The 19,822-nt window shown below is 39.6% G+C and overlaps 1 long non-coding RNA gene across 3 annotated transcripts; it reads right to left on the reverse strand.

Moving 5' to 3' along the window:
- Positions 1-3,258: 3,258 nt before the first annotated feature.
- On the reverse strand, positions 3,259-18,358 carry LOC142057093 (uncharacterized). 3 transcript variants are annotated; one of them, XR_012660535.1, is made up of 3 exons: positions 18,294-18,358; positions 10,925-11,082; positions 3,259-3,745 (listed from the first exon to the last, which is right to left on the reverse strand). It is a non-coding gene; the product is annotated as an uncharacterized LOC142057093 (long non-coding RNA). The 3 variants fall into 3 exon arrangements; XR_012660534.1 differs by lacking the exon at positions 3,259-3,745 and adding an exon at positions 3,747-6,905; XR_012660533.1 differs by lacking the exon at positions 3,259-3,745 and adding an exon at positions 3,747-6,945.
- Between the last annotated feature and the right edge of the window lie 1,464 nt (positions 18,359-19,822).

The raw sequence follows: 19,822 nt of genomic DNA on the forward strand, positions 1-19,822 counted from the left end.
ATTTACTATAGGTTTAGTGTTCATTAATCATTGCGAACAGATTTTCTTTATTCGTAGGCGTTCACCAAATTGCTTCTATGTAAGCATGCCACAATCTTCTGCATTGTTTGCGAACTGCTCGTATTGACTATTCATAGCATGTAATTGATCACTTAGCTTACAAGCCAAAATTTCCATTCTCGAGCGATGACATAGAATGTCCAAATAAAACAGATGAGATGACAAAGAAAAATACACTTTGGATATGTTCGTCCAGATGAATACTTTTATCTTTGGAAATTTGTGAAATTTTAGTAAATATTCAGAAACTGTGCAAATATAATGACTGGACAAAAAGTGAAAGTGGATACACTAGTGTTCAGTTCATGGGTTAAGTCAATAATTAAGGACTGGTTTTTAGCTCTAATTCTAAGAATTTCACAGAAAAATCATGTAGAAGTATTAAAACTTACCCAAAGGAAGGAAAAATATAGCATTGAATATAATGAGTAGCCTTTGGATTAAAAAATAATTGAAATATTACTTAATTCAATGGAGAAAACAGCATAATAAAAAAAGCTTCAGGAAAAAAAATTGAAAATACACAAGGCAGCAGAATGCAACTTTGAAAAACTTAGGCAAATCAAGAGAAAATTACGTCACCGCAAGCTAAAATAATTTAGGCTCATACTTCATAGAAATGAAGCTGTAATCTGCATCTTTTATGAAAAAGGCCAGCCTACTACAGAAAAACTACTATTCGAGAAAGAGGTTGCAGAAAAACAACTGAACAATGATCTAAGAAAACCTGAAAGCAATTCCCTGAGCACAAGGAACTTTATCTGAACCAGAATCTACTGATAATCTGGGAATGTTTGATTTGGAGAAAGGTTTTATGGCAAATCTAATGAATAAGTGTCAAAAATTACCATAAAAGAAGCTTAGTTTTTGCCAGATGGAAATCCTTCTTTCTTCCCCTTATCAGTCCTTAACTTGAAAGCCATGAAAATGGACACAATTATTCTACATACCAGCACAGGTTTTTTGGTAACGTGAAAATGTTCTGACCAGAAGAGGAAAAACATTAAGCTAAATGAAAAATGATTAAATAAAAACATTCAGAAAAGTTGTGGAGTGATTTTACTATAAAATTAAAAGAATGACAGTGTTTAAGAAGTCTGATCAGTTGGGCATTCCTGAAAAGGTGTCCTATTCTACATAAGTGATTTACATATCTTCTGGTTAATGTGTAAAATCTTGTGAGACCAAATTAAAAACATTTATCTTATTCAGTACTTGTTAACTTTTAAAAAAATAATTGGATTCAATACGACTATTATCAACACTGTATTCTGACTGCCTGTTTTCAGTACAGAAAAAGAAAAATATATTTCGCTTTACCAGAGAGCTTTATGAATTTGGATAAATCAGTGAGTCATGACACCAGTTCTGGTCATTTCTTCCTATTTTTTCATGTTTGCTTTACTCTCTTACTGGTGAAACACTGAGTATGAATCAAGGAAGTAATGAAAATCATGAAAAAGTAGCGTGGCTCACAAAATATTATATTCTAATGTTCACAACAGCAAAATTCAAGATTGCAATAGCTCCTGCGAGTAACAGCCTTGTGGATGATGGAGTTAACTCTTTCTAAGGGCTCTGGACAAACTGTTTTTCTGGTCACAGTGGCCTTTTTCCTTCCTAAAGGACATGACCTCAAAGCAGTGGTAGACATTCAAAAGGTTTTTGTGAAGAGCATGAAAAATGTATTAACTTGCCATACAGTGTGACATCTTGCCTGCTGTTATTCATTATTATATTCAGTAACAGGAATAGGAAATGCTACAGAAAAAAAACCCTGAATAGATCCTTCAGCCAAAGTTAGTGGAATACTGTTGTGTTCGATGGTTTGGTTTAATTCAATTCCAGGGATTTATATAGCCGCTAACACACTGGGAGGGATAAGAATCAAAAGAAGAAAAAAATGGCACTCGGCATAAAGGTAACAGACCATTTTGCAGTTGACTTTCTAACGGGGGGATGACATAGCCAGGCACCATTTAAAGCAACAAAACTATTTAGGGAACCCTGTTCACAGAAGAGGATGTACAGAGCTGGGAACGTAGCTGATACATGTAAATAGGAACTGAAGGTAGAAACAGCCTTTTCTGATACTTACAAAACTTAGATAACCATTTTGCTTAGATAAAGCAAAACAGTTAGATAAAACCTGGATGCTCCATCTTGGCTTAAGGCAGCCCAAAACAAAGGGCCTACTGTGTTCAGAGTCCTAAGCTTGTTACCAGCACTGACATTAAAAATTATTGCATAAATTTGCACAGGTTTTTAAGGCATATTTAGGTAGTTCTCTATTAATATGGCACTATTATAACATTGCTATAGCAACTCTAGAGTTATGGTTGAAAAGACATTTTCTAAGTCTTTCTACCCAGGTGCTTCTAACTTTTAAAGCTTTTGAAAATGCTTTAAAATGGTCACCGGTTCAGCTTAAATATTTCAAGTCTATTGTTAACTTAATAGCAAACACTTCAGAAAAGTTTTTTTTGGATAGGAAATGTCATGCTTGACAAATCAGCGCATATAAATATTATACTTCTTGCATTAAGAAGTATGTTCAGAAGATGAGGCAGCATTCAATGAAAATGAAATGAAAGGCAGAAGATGTTGATATGATGAGTATGGCTGTAAGTTTACAAAAACTTAAGTCAGTAAATTAAAAATTATATCCCCAACACCTGTAATGCTGCCCTGAGCAGAGAGATCAACATACTAAGCAGTGCACACATTAAACAATCAGAGTAAGCAGCATACACAGCAATACCAAGCACCATGTAAGCACAAATTAAGGTTATTTTGGGAAACAATTTCTCCACTTGTGAGTACAAAACCTTATGCTAACATAAGACTAGATCTACTCTTTGGCAGAATTGCAGCAGGGATGAGAAGAAAGCCCATTTCAGCTTGTTCCCGCTGAAAAGTAACAACAATTTTCTCCTACAGACCTATATGCAGGGCTATGGAGCAGCTCTGTAGCTCTTCTTGGCCACCAAGTGAAGCAGGTCTACTTTGGCTCTCTACCATTCAAGACCTGGACTGCTCTTGGAGGAAGCTAGACCTGTGCGGGGATTTCTTCTATTCCTCCAACTACGAAAGGAGCCTCTAGGCAAGGTGAAGTACTCTAGGAATCCCAGTATTTTTCCTTTCTGTAAGTGTCGCCTGAAGGCTGTGAGACAAATTAGACATTCTCTCAGCTGACATGTTTTTATTTCTGGTTAAAAGAAGAAAATAAAATTTTCTCACAGAAGGCAAATGCTTAATTTTTTTCATTTTTTGAGCCAATGCTAAATCATGCTGTTCTGGTCACAATGACACAATCATGACTGGAATCACAGGAATATACCTCCCTATTCCAGAACAGGATTAAGCTATTTCTGATGGAGATTTCCCTCTAACACCTTCTTAGAAATCCTCAGTGATTCCACAGTCTCACAAGACAACCTCCCCTATTTTTGAACCACACTTAGAGCTAGGAAGTTTTTCTTAATGTCTAACATAAATTTCTTTTCCTGCAGTTATGTTGAATTTATCTCTTGACAATAAAGCACTATGCTCAGCAGGAGATGATGTGTGAATGATGATGCGGTGACTTGTGAAGCTACATCATCACTCCTCAATGTGCTATTCTTACAGGGCAGGTGGCTTACGTTTTCACTAGAGGTCACTTAGTTGAAAGAGACACATTCACCTGGGGGAAATAAAAAGGTCCAAATTTTAATGAAATCTAATTTGCTACTACTAATTTTTTTCAGTTTTACACAGGATACAAGACACAATATTGTATACAATACAATACAAATATACAATCTCGTGAAGGGTTTTTGCATGGGTTGTTTTGTTTTTGCATATAGTATAAATTAGATCTTGATGGAAAATTTGAAACACTTTTTTATTTTTGCATTTCAAAACTTTTTTTCCATAAGTGCTGAACAGCCTACAGAAAAAGTCCCTTATAGGTAGTATATACATACTAATAGACACTGAAGACCAGAACATTTTCAAATGTCTGAAAAATTCACGTGCCACAAGTTCCTTGATTCCTGCAGAACACACCTAGCACAGACACTGCTTTCACAGCATTTGTTGACAGAAAATTATGGTTTCCTGTTTTAGGTAAGTTAGAGATTTTACATTTCCTAAGGTACAGGTTCCTAAACACAGCTGTTTCTGGCATAATCAGAGAAAAAATACATATAGAAAAGACACCAACTGAAAGATTATGCTTCTTCCCTGCTAATTGAGTAGATTATCAAAATATCTGATTTTTTGTCTTCAGGAAGAGATGACAACATTTAATTGGTCAAATGCTTTTTGTACAGCTCTTACTTGCTGTATTTTATACCTCTGGATACTCATTAAACATGACAAAGAATGGATGAGAAATGTAGGGAAGAATATACAGGCCAGCACTGCTCACTGGTGGACCAGAAAAGATTTTAAACTTAAAGGACAGAAGGGGACTCAGACTGAAGTAAGTCTTTACATCAGAAAGAGTGAATTCAATTTGCACATCAGTCCTCAAAGTAAAGAATAACGTAGGTTTGGCTGGGATACAGAGGATGTGATCAAAAACATCAACGTAGGCTGAATGTAGGACGTAGTGATCACAATCTCATTTTTAATAAGGGTATTGAGGTTGCTGTTGTTGAAGGTCTAAATTCATTCATGGTCTCAGCAGACCAAAGGAATGATAACAGCATGCAACACTGTTAATACAGTTAAGAAAAATAAAGAAGCTGCAACATCCCAGAAACAGCTACATCTCTGCATTGTGGCAAACTGGCAATTCAGTGACACCAAAAGCTGATGAAGCAGGACAGGCAGCTCACACACACACTGCCACAGAGAACCCTTGGCAGTACAACTGCTCCTGGCAGGGAACTTGTACCCAGACCCAGACCTGCTACAGTTGGTCTAAGTGCTATCAACAGCACGTCAAGATGACAGGTAGTTACAGCCACTTTGGGATTCTTAACAGTTCTGTGTTGCTCATGGAGGTGCTGAATTGGTGACAGCATCATCATTACTTTTGTTTCCTGGTTAAAATGAAAAGTGCTAGGGATTCAGCTCTCACTGTAGTCTACCAGGAACTCCATAAAACAGTAACATACTGTTATGTAACATTAGATTAACATTGTAGTGTTACAATAACCCATATTAAAATATGGGTTAATTTTCCACATGGAACATTTCACACAGCTCAAAGGAAAAGCAATCTATGGACTGAAGATGGGGGCTGACAATGTGGTGGGTGTGCACAGACAAACTGCTTATATTTGTAAACATCTATATTAACCACTCAGTTAACACTGATTCAGAATACATTGTGCTTTCCCCCTCTTAGGATCTAGTCAGGCCTTTTTCCCTGCAAAATTGTCCATGAAATTCTATGGTGTCCAAGAATGTTGCAAAGTCAGACAATAGTTAGCAATCAAATTTGATAACTAGTCACTTATTGTGAAGAAGGTTATATAGAAATATGTTTGCTGTCAAAAGTGCTCATTTATCACTTATATGCCACCTAAGGGACATAAGTATGCTGAAGCGTGAAAACTGTGCTGGAGTTAAAACATTTTTGTTTCTTCCTCTTCACACCTTAAAGTAAGATATATGATGTTGCTATTGAAAACCTATTCATACTTGAAACCAAGTCAGGTCTGAAACATGTTTAACATATTCTAGGTGGGGGTAAAGATAATAAGTACATAAGGAAAGCCATTTATATACCAACCCCCTGCAGCTACTGTATTATTTATCCCAATGCAAAATGTTACCAAATAAGAATTGTGACATTCCATACAGGTGTAAATGATTAATTACACACAGGACAGAGTGTACAGCAGACTGCACAGGATGCAAAAATTTTCCCATTTTTACTCAGATTCATTTTTAACTGTCACTAAATCCACCTAAGTAGACTTTTCAATTTTTTTCACGTCTTTGGTTTTGGTTTCTTTTTTGTGTGTGTGTGTGAAAATATCTCTCTGTTCTCATTAGTCTTATGTAATTCAGGATAATATAGGGTGAGCTACACAGGTACACCAAGACTCCTCCAAGAATAATTGCATAAAAATAACTTTACAAAAAACAGATTTTTTTCATGTTTTCTGATGTTGTCTGATTAGGTATTTCTGGCCAGGAGATATCCCCTGCCATTTTTGTAGGACCTGGGCTTGCTTACTGCAACTTGAGTTCATTCCGCTGTAGACCACAGTCACTTCTCATTATATGCTGCACAGCTACTTTACTGTAATTCATCTCTTTTCAAATGATTTAGCTATTTTCTGCTTTGATTTCAACTGGGATGCTATTACTTATCTTTGCTCATTATTTCTTACAACATGTTTCACACTTGTAAGTTCTGTATTTCTGAGAAACGCCTGTATTAAGAATTCCATAGTACCAAGTTAAGACTGAAATATTCCAAGCATGTGATAAGGCAGCTTCAACTTAGCACTGTCAAAAGGCAGCGCAACTGAAAGCTGTGTTTTCTTTAATCTTCCTAAAACATACTTAATATATAGACATGTTTAAAAACTATGGGAACCATTTTTCTAACTATACCATTGCTTACTATTCCAATGCAATACAGTGGTTAAAAAATCAGGTATTATCCCTATCCCAAATATTTATGATCTAAAAAATACACATACTATAGATTAAGAAAAAGGTATCAGAAAATAGTAGTTCTGTGAATACCAGAATCCATGAGGTCTTCTTTCCATCGGAGTTGTACCTCGTGATCAACAGGTTTTAGTTACTGAATAATATTAATGATATACCGTGAGTTCCCTTGTTATTGGACAGCAAAGAATACACACAGGAGAGAAATAATTTGCTGGCTGCAGCTGTGGGAAAAGCCAAAATCAGAGTTTGCATCTGGAGAGTCTACAGAGGAGAGAAACCCAGACTGAAGCTCTAGCAATATAATCTCTAATAACGTTAATACCTAATACAATGAGAATCCCACAGTCCTCTCTGTGGTTTTCTATTATCTGGTAAGAAGGAGCTCAAACTGCATTCTTTCTTTTCAGAGGAACACAAATTTTTTCTTCTGCGTGGCCATCTTCTTTGACAAAACTTTAGTGTTTTAAAGACACTTTAAATCCCTCTATTCCTTTTCCAAGTTTTGCCAAAGGCTTAATACTTTATTCACAGTAAAGGGCAAGTATATGCATTTATACAGTATAATCAGAGAAATTTTTTTTCCTCAAGAAACTAGGCCTAAAACCTGCACTAACAAGGAGCAGTTATTTCATTACGGTGACAGGTGACAATGCTGGACAAGCAGGCATTCAAATGATCTAGAATGAAAGGTCAAGTGAGGCAGTGAGGTGGGTGGCCAACCTGCCAAATGTGAATTTAAGGGGACGAAAACAGAGAAATGCAAGGAGAGAGAAAGATGAGAGAGAAAATCAGAGAAGAGAGGGAAGAATAAATGGAGGGGAACAGGAGAATGGATGAGAATATGGAGAGTAAAAACTGGCTTGTTGGGGAGAAAAGATTGACACTGCTAAACAACTAGCCCCTCTGGAGGACATAGTTTCAGATTATTTGTGAGCACAGATTAATTCATCTTCATGCAAATTATGCAGGGAAAAAGAGGAGGGCATCTCAGACGAGATGATATCTACTCAGTCCTTCTACTTCTCTGAGGAAACAGCTTCTGCTCACCCCTTCCAAGGCAAGGCATTGAAAACTAGCTTCATGTAACAGCTGCAGATGTAGACTGCCAAGAAGTCAAAGTAGTTCATGGCTCTTTCGAAAGTCTAAAAATTCACAGCTCCTGTGATCCACTGGAAGCTTGTTGGGAGCTGTAACAAACAGTTTGAAGAACTCTCCTGTGGAGAGTATCAGTTCTGGGAGCACAGAGGAATGATGCAAGCAATGCAACATCTGTGTATTTCAGGTGACATAAGAGATGGGAATGATCAGAGGCTGTGGATGTCATTGAAATGCTCCAAGATGGAGCAGAGGGAGCAAAAAAAAGAATGTTGCATACTGCAACTACAAGAATGAGAAGCTGTTCAGCATAGGTATTTGAATGATGTTTGAAAATAAACTTCAGTAAAATAAGGCTCATGCTCCAGGATTACCGTGGGAAAGAGGTCACGGTGAGAGAAGTTAGAGAGCTCTGTGACAGCTAATGAGCAACTAATAATGAGTAACTGTAAGTAGCCGCTGACTCTCTAACTGGTTTGGAAATGTTATAAAAATGGGAATAATTTTAAAGATTAAAATTAACCTGATTTGAGGATGAAAAGGTCTTCGGTTTTATTTAGCAATTTATTGTGGGCTTAATGTTAATTTAAAATGTAGAAATGCAACTGGATTATTTTAATCCTTTCTTGACATTGGCTTAATGAGGGCCAGACCACCTCATCAGTTCTGGTCCTCTCCTTGCTAATAGCAGCACCATGGTGGGTAGTGCTGAAGATGATGTAAAAAGGCAACCCCCTCCATAACTGCCCATGCCCACCATGCTCTTCAGAACCACGACACTGCTGCAAATCATCTCCTGCAATAATATGAACAGGCAGACATCAAGAGTGGAGCACAAGGGCTACAGTTTTGTTTGCATCACCTACCCCTACAGAGGTGAGGCCTCTCCACTTCTCCATTGCTCCTTCTCCAGAAAAACAAATGCCATGGTTTGACCTTCCTTATGACAGCAGCTGTTGAACAGTCCTCTTTTTTTGGTGGCAAGAAAAGTACATGGTATGGAGGGAAGAGGCAAGGTTGGCATTTTATTTTCAGCTCTTGTAAAGAAATTATCTCTTGCCTTCAAAAGAAAACATCAATTTTGTTTCCAGAGAATGGTTCCATGAGGAGCCTAAGCAGTCTCCAAGACTTCACTGTGCTTGATGGGAATGGGGAGATGGGGACAAGCACCAGAGCAGACAGGAGAGTGCCTTAGCAACGCTCCTCTGCTTTAAAATTAGACATGTATTTCACAACAACCCTTCCTTCTTCCCATTTTTAAAGTGGATTATTTTCCAGTAAACTTTGAACTGATAGCACCTGTTTTTTAAATTAATTTGGCTAGGATATAGAGGGATGGAAAAGACAGCCCGGAAGACATAGGTTATTCTGGTGGTCTCAATGAGCCTTAATAATAAGCACCTATTAATGCTTCTGATGACCCTGAAATGCAAGCAAGAACAATTCTCATTTTACAGATGAAGAAACTCAGACACAGAACAGTTCTGTGACTGCTGGGGTCAGAGGGTAGCAATGCTATCTATCTCATCTATCAATCTCTGCTGCCCTTTCCCACAGTATATGATCTTCTTGAGAGAATTAATAACCAATATTACAACAGGCCAAAAGCCTAAACTCGCCCCTTTCGTTTCCCCAGGCAGGGTTTATCTAACTTATTTCCTCTTCTCACTCTCCATTCTGACCTTTTCTGCTTTCCTCTTTTCTTCATTGCTGCTTTAAGCTGTGTACATGGTGGGGACAGCAGGGCTAAAATAACATGTTATACTTTACCCTGAAGACTGTGAAAGTTGTGATCATTCTCATCTGTTTCAGCAAGGGGTTTGAAAGTCTCCTATGTCTTCTACTGTCATGAGACTTACCCTTGAGGTTAGGAGAAACGCTGTTCCTAAAGTAAAGTAGATGGCAGGAGAGAACATTATCTGAAAATAAGATGCTCTAGGTAGTACTTGGAAAACAAAGCTTTTAAATTTAATAATGATATTCTGAAACTGACCCAAATTCTGCAGAGGGCCAGACTACAGGGGGAAGCAAACCTCTTAGATTCCAGGCAGCAGAGTAGCTATTAGTGAACAGGTACACCTGAAGACAGAATAGAAATCTCCCTTTTCCAGTGGTTGGCAGAAAAAGACTATTTGTTAGTATGAAGTTCTGTTGTATGTGGAAATGACAGGAAAAGTGGTCTAACTTGAGCACAGTGCTGAACAAGGTACATGTTTGCTTCTTCAGATAGGATCTTGACAATCTTGCAGCTCCTTTGCCAGGTGCTGAAGCATCCTGCAACAAGGGTAGAGAGGCACCACCCAAAATCACAAGTAGGCTCACTGTACGTTTCTAGGGAGCGCCCTTTCCCAGAGACCTGCCAGCATCTTTGCACGGTATTAAGTCCTGTGCCTGCTGCGTGATTACTGACCACCAAAGAAGGTTGACCTGTTTTGGTAAGTATGCTCACGTCTCCTTACAGTGCAGTCCTTCCACAGTTCACTGTGTTCAGTCCAGTGTGAGAAATTAATCCACAGCCTCAAGACACTACAGAAAGCAGAATTTCAGACTCTGGAAACCTCAGTGACAGAGTTTACCTGCAAGTTTATCTGAAAGTATTACAGGACCTACAAACTATATCACAAATAGAATTTGCTTTACTCCTGTTATATCTGACAACACTGTTAAGAAAATGAAGCAAGAGACAGGAAGAAAAGTGAAATATTTTTACAAGTGGTGTTCACCTGCAGGAGGCCCACATTCTCCAAGAAAAATGGATTATTTTTTTCTTTAGTGGATGCTTTAAAGTACCTGAGCTGAAAGATTTTCAGTCTGAGGGCAGACGCACCAGGGTAGGTAAGCAACTTTAATTTTCAGGACACACCTATGTTTGTAATTGAATTTGTGATATGACCAACATGTGCCAAGATGGCTACCTGAATGACAATCACGTGACTGATGGGAGAGATGATTTGGGAATGTCTGAGTACAGTGCGTGCAAATACGAAAGTGCCTTAGGAACTGAGCTTCACCAGCATGTAAAACCTACAAGCATCAATCTTGGGAAGACTCTCTTGTGGGGAGATCTGAGAGCTGGCTTGAAGATAAATATATTCAAATGATACTACAACCATTTTAGCATTTGTGGCTGAACAATACAGCATACCTTCTCTCCTTGCTGTTTTGAACAGCCCGGTGGACTGACTTTGGCTAGTTGGCACCATCTGATCTGGTTTTGTTAATGAAGGTCAGGGTGGAGCTATGGATCAGCTCTGAGGTCGAAACTGGACCGTTCTGGATCTTGCACTTGACAGCATGAGTATTCTGTTAATAAAGTACAAAACCAAACAGACATAATCAATTCACCTATAATTATTCAAGAGAATGGTGCATTTATTCTCCTCTTTAGGGTGGGGTTTTTTTGCATCGATGTGTAGTAAAGGACTATGATAATGGAGATCTCTATATCTGAAAAACGTGGAGTGGTAGATAGGTGCTTTCTCCCACTTGTTTCTCATTTTCCTTTTTTTTCTAGGAGCAGAACCACAGCGTATCACCTGTAAGCCCCGAGCCTCAGCACAAAAACTCTCCCTATTCTGCTGGACATCACTATGTATGAACTGAGCATTTTGATAGTTCAGAATGACACCATCAATAGCATATTAACTGCTAAGAATTCATGCAAGGAAAATAAGTTGATTTGCACTTTCAGAACTCTTTTTTCATGTACACTTCTACTTCTTATGTAGGATTCTGTAATTTGGGAACATAAAGGCTAACTTCGCTGCTTCCTTGCAACAAAAAAAAACCAACAAAAAATAATGTATCATTAAAATGATTTTTGTTTCCTTCAGGATTTCACACATTCTGATTCACTTATCAACGACACCAAAGTTTAATAGCTATTAATTTGACAAAATTAATGTCACTGTATTTCTTCATTGAAAGAGATATCAAACAAGTGTTTCACCCAGAATTATATAAGCACCATACTTTTCAAAGTTAAGCTTGAGAAAGATAATTAAATAGGAAAAATGGACTCTGGAGACTTAAAATGCACACTGCAAAATGTCCGTTATTAAACGGATATGCTTTAACCAATTCCAATTAATGGAACCATTTGGCTCTACATCTTCTTTATCCTTGGTTTGATGCTGAGACAGGAAAGTACAACACCAGCATGTCAGATATCTATACTGGATATTAGAAGATATCATATGTAAAATATTGATAGGAGTTACTAGCTTTTTTCCAAACAATCTGGGCCACCTGTTTATGTGCTGGCATTTAAACACAACTTTAAAAACCTGTATCCCAGTTCAGCACTGAATTAGGTGAATTTGATTCCATTGACCAAGACATTCTCTAGCTTAAAAATTCCATTAGTAGGATTAATACAACCTACTAGCAAGAACATTACTATTTAAAATCATGATCAGCCTGACAGCAAAGGCCAAAAGTTCATACCCACACACAGTTGAAACAGGGACAAAAATAAGCAGACCTCAGGAATTATGATCTCCATTTAGCAAATTAATTAAAACAACGTAAGGTAACTTAGGAATAAGAATACCCCTGAGAGATTTTTTTCATAGCTTTCAAGATCATGGATACAGTACAAAGTAAAGTAATCTTTTGATGTTAGATGAGTGGAAGCAGCCTCACTGGCATATTTTTTCTGCTGTTTTGAAGTTAGCACCATGTTCTTATTTGTTCTGGCATAGTAGAGTCTCCTTTATTTTTATTTAACCAAAAAGCGCTCTTAAAAACATTGGATGTTAATATGCACATTAAATATTAGTGAGAACATAGTAAAGCAGTAGTAAAAGATAACTGTTAGAAATTCAAGTATAAATAGGCAATGCTACAGTTAAGACCGATCCAAGCAGAGCTGGCATGAATTAAGCTTGCCTTTCCTAGTCTTCCTCACCAGTGTTGTGCAGAACACAGGAGCATCATTTCAGCTTAACTCCAGTTGGAAACACTAAAACACTTCAAACTTAGGCTTTAACTGACACTTTCATTGTGCTAGTTATATTTCAAACTTCCACCTCAAGCTCCTGCCCCTCCACACTGTGCCATCCTCATGAACAGCATATTCAGCAATATACAAGCGCAGTCATACAACTCCCCTACCTGAAGAGATAGAGCAGATTAATTAACATATTTATTAACCATTGTAAGTAGAAGCATGCACTGCAGTGCCACATTGCATGGTGAAAGAAGGCTCCAGCAGCAGCTGGGATTACTGCACTGGAAAACACGCAACAGCCAGTCTGTTGACGTACATGTGAATAAAGGTAGGGAAATGACACAATGGGTATTTAAGACAAAAGCAACTTGAGGGATAACTGCACTCAGCAGTGCAGCTGTGCTCTGCAGGGGCACAGAGAACATCCTTGATCTCTCATTGTCTGCTGGGAGTGCTGTAGGGACAGCACACGTGGCTGGCCAGGAAGGACGCTCATCCATCAGCTGCTACCCAGCCAGCCTAGTGGTAATGAGGGACTCCAGAGGGAGCCAGGCTCAGTTCTCACTTGGAAGGAGGATGTTGCTCAAAAGTGTAAAATGGAAATGCTCATTATAAAAAGAATCAAAAGCTGAAAGGAGAGTTTATTGTGAAACCATGGGACAAGACTAAAATCAGACTGGTTTCACACCTGCTAATCATAACTTCTTTCCTGTGCAAAGATTTCAGGCTGGTGATACTAAAAGAGCTACCTGAAGACAGTCACATCTTGACATCACACAGATGGGGCTGATAAAAATGACTGTAAAACACTAAGAGCAGTTCATTTTTAAGTCTGCACCACTTCACCAGTCAAATACTTCAGAGAAACCTTTCAACAAGCTCAATGACAAACATAAACCCTCCACCTTCCCTGCAGGATTCAATCCATTCTTGCCCTTGAGTTTTCCCGCTGTATCTCCAGGGCCTGACTTTCCATCTCAGATGGCTTTATCTACAGTTCTTTAAGGCAGCACCACCCACGCTCTCCACCTGGATGTGACTGCTCCGGCAGGGGAGCTAACAGAGCAAATACGTGGAAGCTCTTCAGCCAGGGCTGTCCTTCCCTCTCAGCCTTCACCACCACTGTGGAGACCCATTCCTGATACACGTTTGCTCCTGCTGCAGCTGCTATGGGAACAAATCCCACTGAGCAGGGTACAAGAGAGACTGCTGAGAGTTGCAACACCTACTTCTATTGCAAAGACTGCCCAGCAAGCTCAGGAGTCCAGGCTGTAGGAAATCAGCCCTGCCTGGTTATTTGCAGTGGTGATTTATCACAATCAGGCCCTGACCCGTCTTTCTTGTCTCTTTGTGGGAGGTTAGGGCTCCTACAGCAGGATGGGAGTGGATAAATACAGACAGTAACATTCCTGGTCAAAAAGCAAGATGCCACAAAGCTAATCCACAGGAGTCTTTGGTAATCCTGATCTTTATAGGCTAAAAAAAAGGTATTACTTCTTTATTGTAGGACAGGTGATCAGCCAAGCTGGCCTTTTATCCAGTGCAGACATGATAATGGGAAACGTGTATGGGCCTTACCCTATAATTAGGGTGCATTCAGAAGTGTCAGAGGCTTTCCAGGCAGGCAAATGTAAAGCACCGTGACTCATCACTAAAGGGTGCGACTGCTCTCAGGGATTTGTAAGATTTTCTCTAAATGCTGGTCAGTTCCTCCCTCTTCTGTGGGATGTCAGAAACCAGAATTTGACACATTGGAGGCCAATGTGTCAAACTGCTGATACACCAGACAAGGCTGTTTGTGCCAATTGTTGCCAGCCCTAAGGGTGATGAAGGAAATCTTTTACCCACCTTACCCCAGGGAAATAGGTCAGCCAGACTGAAGCAGTAAGGAGACGTCCAGGATCCTTTCTTTTTAATAACACCCCCAGGATGGGCCAATTTAGTAATGTAAATTTATTTTTTCTTTAAAACATCATTCAGCTTATGAATAATGCCTGCCCCATGTGTACGTTTCTTTCTGACCTCAACTCGGTCAAGCGAGTTTGACTTTATAATTATCTTGCCGCCTTCTGGCTGGCATGAATGAGGGTATTAGCTCTATTAGTACCATCCTATTAACTTTTTGCTTTCCCTCAAACTTTGGTCTTTTGGCGCCAAAGGTTTCCAGACTAAGCAGTCTGTAGATAGCACTAGGATATATGTTTGCATATATACCTACAGATAATTTAATCTGAGATGGTTCAGAGGTGGAATATCTCTATTTGTAACAGACAAATGAGAAGCTTACTAGGCCTTCAACATTATTCACTACAACAGCTACTACCTTCATAGTAGAATATCGCACACTGAGAATGAGAGTGTTATTTTACTACACCCTGTGTGCAGAAAAGGGGCAGATTATCACACTGAAATATTTCTGAGAATTCTGGTCTGCCAGGGTTGTATCTGTAAAGCCAAGTTCTCCCTAACATATGATTTACACACTACAGCGTCGAATATACACCACAAAATTGTCTTACAGAGTTTACGAAGTTTATTATAGACCTATTGTTCTCACACTTTGCTACAGGCAAAAGTCTGCCAATATTTGCATTTTACTCTACTGTAGTCAAACATTCATGATACTGTACTGAAAATTAAGCCTGTGTTAAAGCAAGCTGAAACTACCTATATATATACACATCAAGGATATTTTTTCAAATAAAATTTTGAGAAAAAAAAATTTCTCTTTATGACATTGCTTGCAGATGGGTACTCACTGAAATAATGCTCATTTATAGAGGGAAATACCCTTACAAAGTACAAATTACTACTGTCCAGTAGACAGACCAATCCCACATGAATTTTCTCTATTTAATTTTTCTCACTTTTCTTACAGCTTTCCAAGGAAAATGAAAATTATAGAGGTTAAAACTGGCTAATACAAGCTGCTTTCAACAAAAAAGTATGGATTTTTTTAAAGGACTAATACTCGTTTGACATGCAGAGAACCTGGATTCACCTGAATGACTATAGGAACTCCAAAGGAGCCGTTATGGTTTTTTTTTCTTGCATCAATAATCCACACACAAGGAAAGAACTTACACAATAGAATTGAAGGAGTCCATGAGAATACTGAAATAAAAATATTTCCACATGACTTTGTGCTTCAAAACCGTGGATTTACCTGTTATGTTTTTTAAGTGCTTAATGCTAATCTGCTCATTAAAAACTAGTACCCAACTGACCATTTAGTCTTTTAGTGTGTAAAAAACCGTCAAATACAATGTAAACCATACAGTAGAAGTTACTATCTACTTCATAAGATTACAATGAAGATTAAATAATATCTGTAGTGCTTTAATGTTTGTTAAGTATTTTTCTATGGATTTAGATACAGCAGTGTTCAACACTATAAAGAACCCTGGCTAACTAGCTAACTCCTGTGTTAAAATACAGTTGGTAAAAATCTCCTTCTGGCTTTATTCAAGCACATAAGGATCCAGAGAAAGTAAAGATATCCTGAAAACTCCTCTAAGCATCCCAAGTTCCCAGCCTCATGACAGTCTGCGTTAGAGCAAACTCAGGACTATTGCTGAGTTACAACAAACAGCCTCCAAAAAGTCATTCTTCAAACAGGAATAACTGAAGCACAGCAGTGTTCTGGCTCTTGTCTTCACCTCTTTCCCCCACCCCCCTCTCCCCTTTCTCCACCATATTCCCGTGCCAGGATTTGTAAGGTGGCAATACAAAACCAACAGATGGGCTAAACACTAGCTGACAAAGGGACCGAGAAGTGGTTTCCTAATGGCTGGTTCCTGCCCACTGAAACACTTACTTCACTTCTCGGTTTGAGGACAAAACATTTACCTCTGCTTTTCTTGTAAATTCTTGAGGATAAAAATTAATTGAAACATAGTAGGATCGTTGTTCTTTACGGGCTTATTTTTCATTCATAAACCCAAATGAACCTATAGCATCACAATGTAAAAATAATCCTGCTTATGGTAGTGATTGTAAGTTCCAGGCACAACAGGATGAGCTGCAATTACTGACTCTGTAGCAGGCTTCCTGCACTCACTTCTGTAAGTCACTACATCTCTTCCTGGCCCAAGGTTTTTGCCTAATCTACTTTCCTAGCTCTCTCTGTTAAAGTTGTTAATTATCTTGGAAAAAGAGAGGTTGGATATTTGTACAGGGTCTACCTTAAAAGGAGCACTAGCTGCTGCTACACTAATTACTAATAAAAACACAATCTGAATTTTACCCCTTCTAGTTTAAAAACAATTATTTTGTTCATTTCCTGGTTCTGCAGTTTGTGCCCATCCAGCTGTGGCATTGTAGCAGAGCTCCAACAGGTGCTTCAACAACACAGCCTGGTATGGGAACACACAGAGAACAGAAAGAAGCATTGCTAGGTGGAGATGTATTTACTGTCAGGAAACAATGATTTTGTGATAAAGAAGATGGAGTACATGACTGTAAACGTTAAGTAGTATTTTCAATTGAGCTGCTCTTAATCATGAAAAATGTATACTGGCCTTATTTTGCCATCTGTACAACCTTAAAATGGTAGGGGCAAGGAGATCAAGCAATGATTTTTTCCATCCCTTGTAGTTTTCTCGTGAGAAGCGGAAAATGCCTTTCACCCTGGTTCTGGTGCCAGGCATTGGGTTGTTTGCTACCACAGAATTTCATGTCAGATGGAGGAGACTGAACTGTGAATTCCTAATCCTAGAAAAATATTTTCAGATGTGTGTGCAGCCCAAAGCAGCTGTTAAACCTCCACATGCTGACAGTAACTTCATACCTGTGCTCTGACAGAACAGGGATGGAGATGTACCCAAAAAGATATTGGGCTTCTGAAAAAACATCAACCACCTTTGCGAGTAGGGCTTGTAAAACAAAACAGAACAAAACGAAACAACAAAAACCCAACAAAACATAAACAACAAAGGCAGCTGATTGGGGAAAAAATGCAGGCCTCACACACTCCTGAGTGTCCAGGACCGTTCAGACAAGTCTGAACGTCCCTTAGGAAGGCTCTGCACTTCACAGTACCAGCTGCACTTTCACAGTTCAAGTACCCAACAAACCGGCAGAGAAAAAGCATTCATGATGGGTGCATCAGTTAAAATTGCACTGATGTCAAATCACAAGGGACATGAAAAGACAGAGAGATCGTGATACGTAGCTTTGTAACAACAGCTACTAAAATCAGCATTTCTCCCTCTCCTTCAAACTGTACCGTACCTCTCAGTGCAGTACTTCTTCTATGGTTGACAACATAACAAGCATGCCCAAGCAAAATACAATCTTGTAAGAAGAAAGTGTCATCCTTTGAGACCTCATGTCAAATGAATGAATATTCATTCAAATAAACATCTGTTATATCCACATATTGCTGTAGTAAATCTGTTTTAATACAGTACAAAAGGCTGGGAAAAAAAAAATCTAGGCTGGCTTTTCAATTAGTCTCTGTTAAATGGGCTTGCTTTATTTTCACTTTGTATCCTGAAAGCCACAGAAGCCACACAACATGTAGTAGCTGATGTGGTGTGCAACCCTTGGCCAACCTACTTACTTTCATTCTGTAGATGCACGCTCTTCTAGTACCTTTTTTTGGACAACTGTGTTAATTTTGACCTGAAAAAAAAAAAAAATTTAAACAGTTAATCCTGACTTTCGAAGCTCCAGCAAGCCTCATCTTACGCATCATTAAGAGAAGGGGGGGGGGGGGGGAAGGCTCTCAGTGCTGACTGATAGATTTTTGATATTGCCATGTTTCCCTTTTACTAATTATGCCCCAACTGCTCATCATGCCAGATACTGTTTATGCTAGGAATTTTCTACAGCATACCTCAGGGGCAAATTGCCTGTAGTGGTGATCTGGGAATTCTCTATAGCCTACTTTAACAAACAAACCTCCAGTATTCCTCCACATCACATCATTCAACTCTCTCGCCAAATCTTCAGCATACTTTTCAACTGAGCTAACCTCAGCTACCCGGAGAAGGGTATTCCCTGACACACCGATTGTTTATTCCCTCTGGAGCACAATATACGCTCTCTGACCCCTTGATCCTGCACAAGCTAAGAAAACACAGTAGTTTTAAGTCATTAGGCTGTTGATAATGAAAGCCCTTGAGGTAAAAGCCATCGAAGCGAAAGCCCTTGTGCTGGACAGCAACGTTAGCCTGAGATTTCATGTAAATTGCACAAACATTTACAGTAATTGTTAATTCTTCTCTGCTGAAGCCAGTTATCCACAACCGCATCTACTTTACACAGACAGAATAAATCTTCTTTTACAAGTGGATTTTATTACCAGTATGATCAGGCTCCAAGTTTGGAATATTTACTTCATTTCATTTGGCGGATTGCTTTTACCACACGGCGTACTCTAGGCGTACGGTGTGAAAAGCTGTTCAAGCACACACCAGAACAGCACATTCATGACAGGCCAGAAAAGAAACTAAATCTCCATCAGTACCATCTTCCTGTGACACCTACTGCAACTGCTATCAATTATCCCCTCTCCTCTTTAAAACATTCAGGATTTGGCATGCTGGCCGCTCACAGAACAACTCCTAATTCTGCTTTTAATCCTGAATACTCCGATTAGGAGGGGCGAGGCTGCAGAGTGGCACTCCTGCTGTGGCGGGGCTGCAGTACTGTGCTGGCGAGGCCGGCTCCCCTGGCACGTTGGGTCTCCTCAGCCCCGCACAGGGCTCAGCTGGCAGGACAGGGCCGCCGCTGTGCCGCTCAGGCTCCTGCGGAGACACCGTGCCAGGCACCGGAGCTTCTCTGGTTGCCTTGGGTGAAGGTGTGCCAAGAGTGGCAAATTTTTTGGAGGATAATGCGTGAGGGAGGTAATGGCGGGGTGAGAAACCCACCAGTGGTCCCACTCCTGCCCCGGCGGCCAGCCTCTGCCCCGGCCCTGGCCCCTGCTCTGACAGCAGGTGCGAGGCACGAGGCGAGGTGTGAAGCCAGGGCGGAGAAGGAGGAGGCCGCAGAGGACGGGGGTCGCGAAGGCCCCCACGAGGGAGCAGCCGTCGGTGGGCACCGGCCTGGCGAAGCCCGCGGTGGTGCCCCACAGCTGCCAGCGGGCTA

The sequence above is a fragment of the Phalacrocorax aristotelis genome, chromosome 5 (genome assembly GCF_949628215.1).
Source record: "Phalacrocorax aristotelis chromosome 5, bGulAri2.1, whole genome shotgun sequence".
NCBI lineage: Eukaryota > Metazoa > Chordata > Aves > Suliformes > Phalacrocoracidae > Phalacrocorax > Phalacrocorax aristotelis.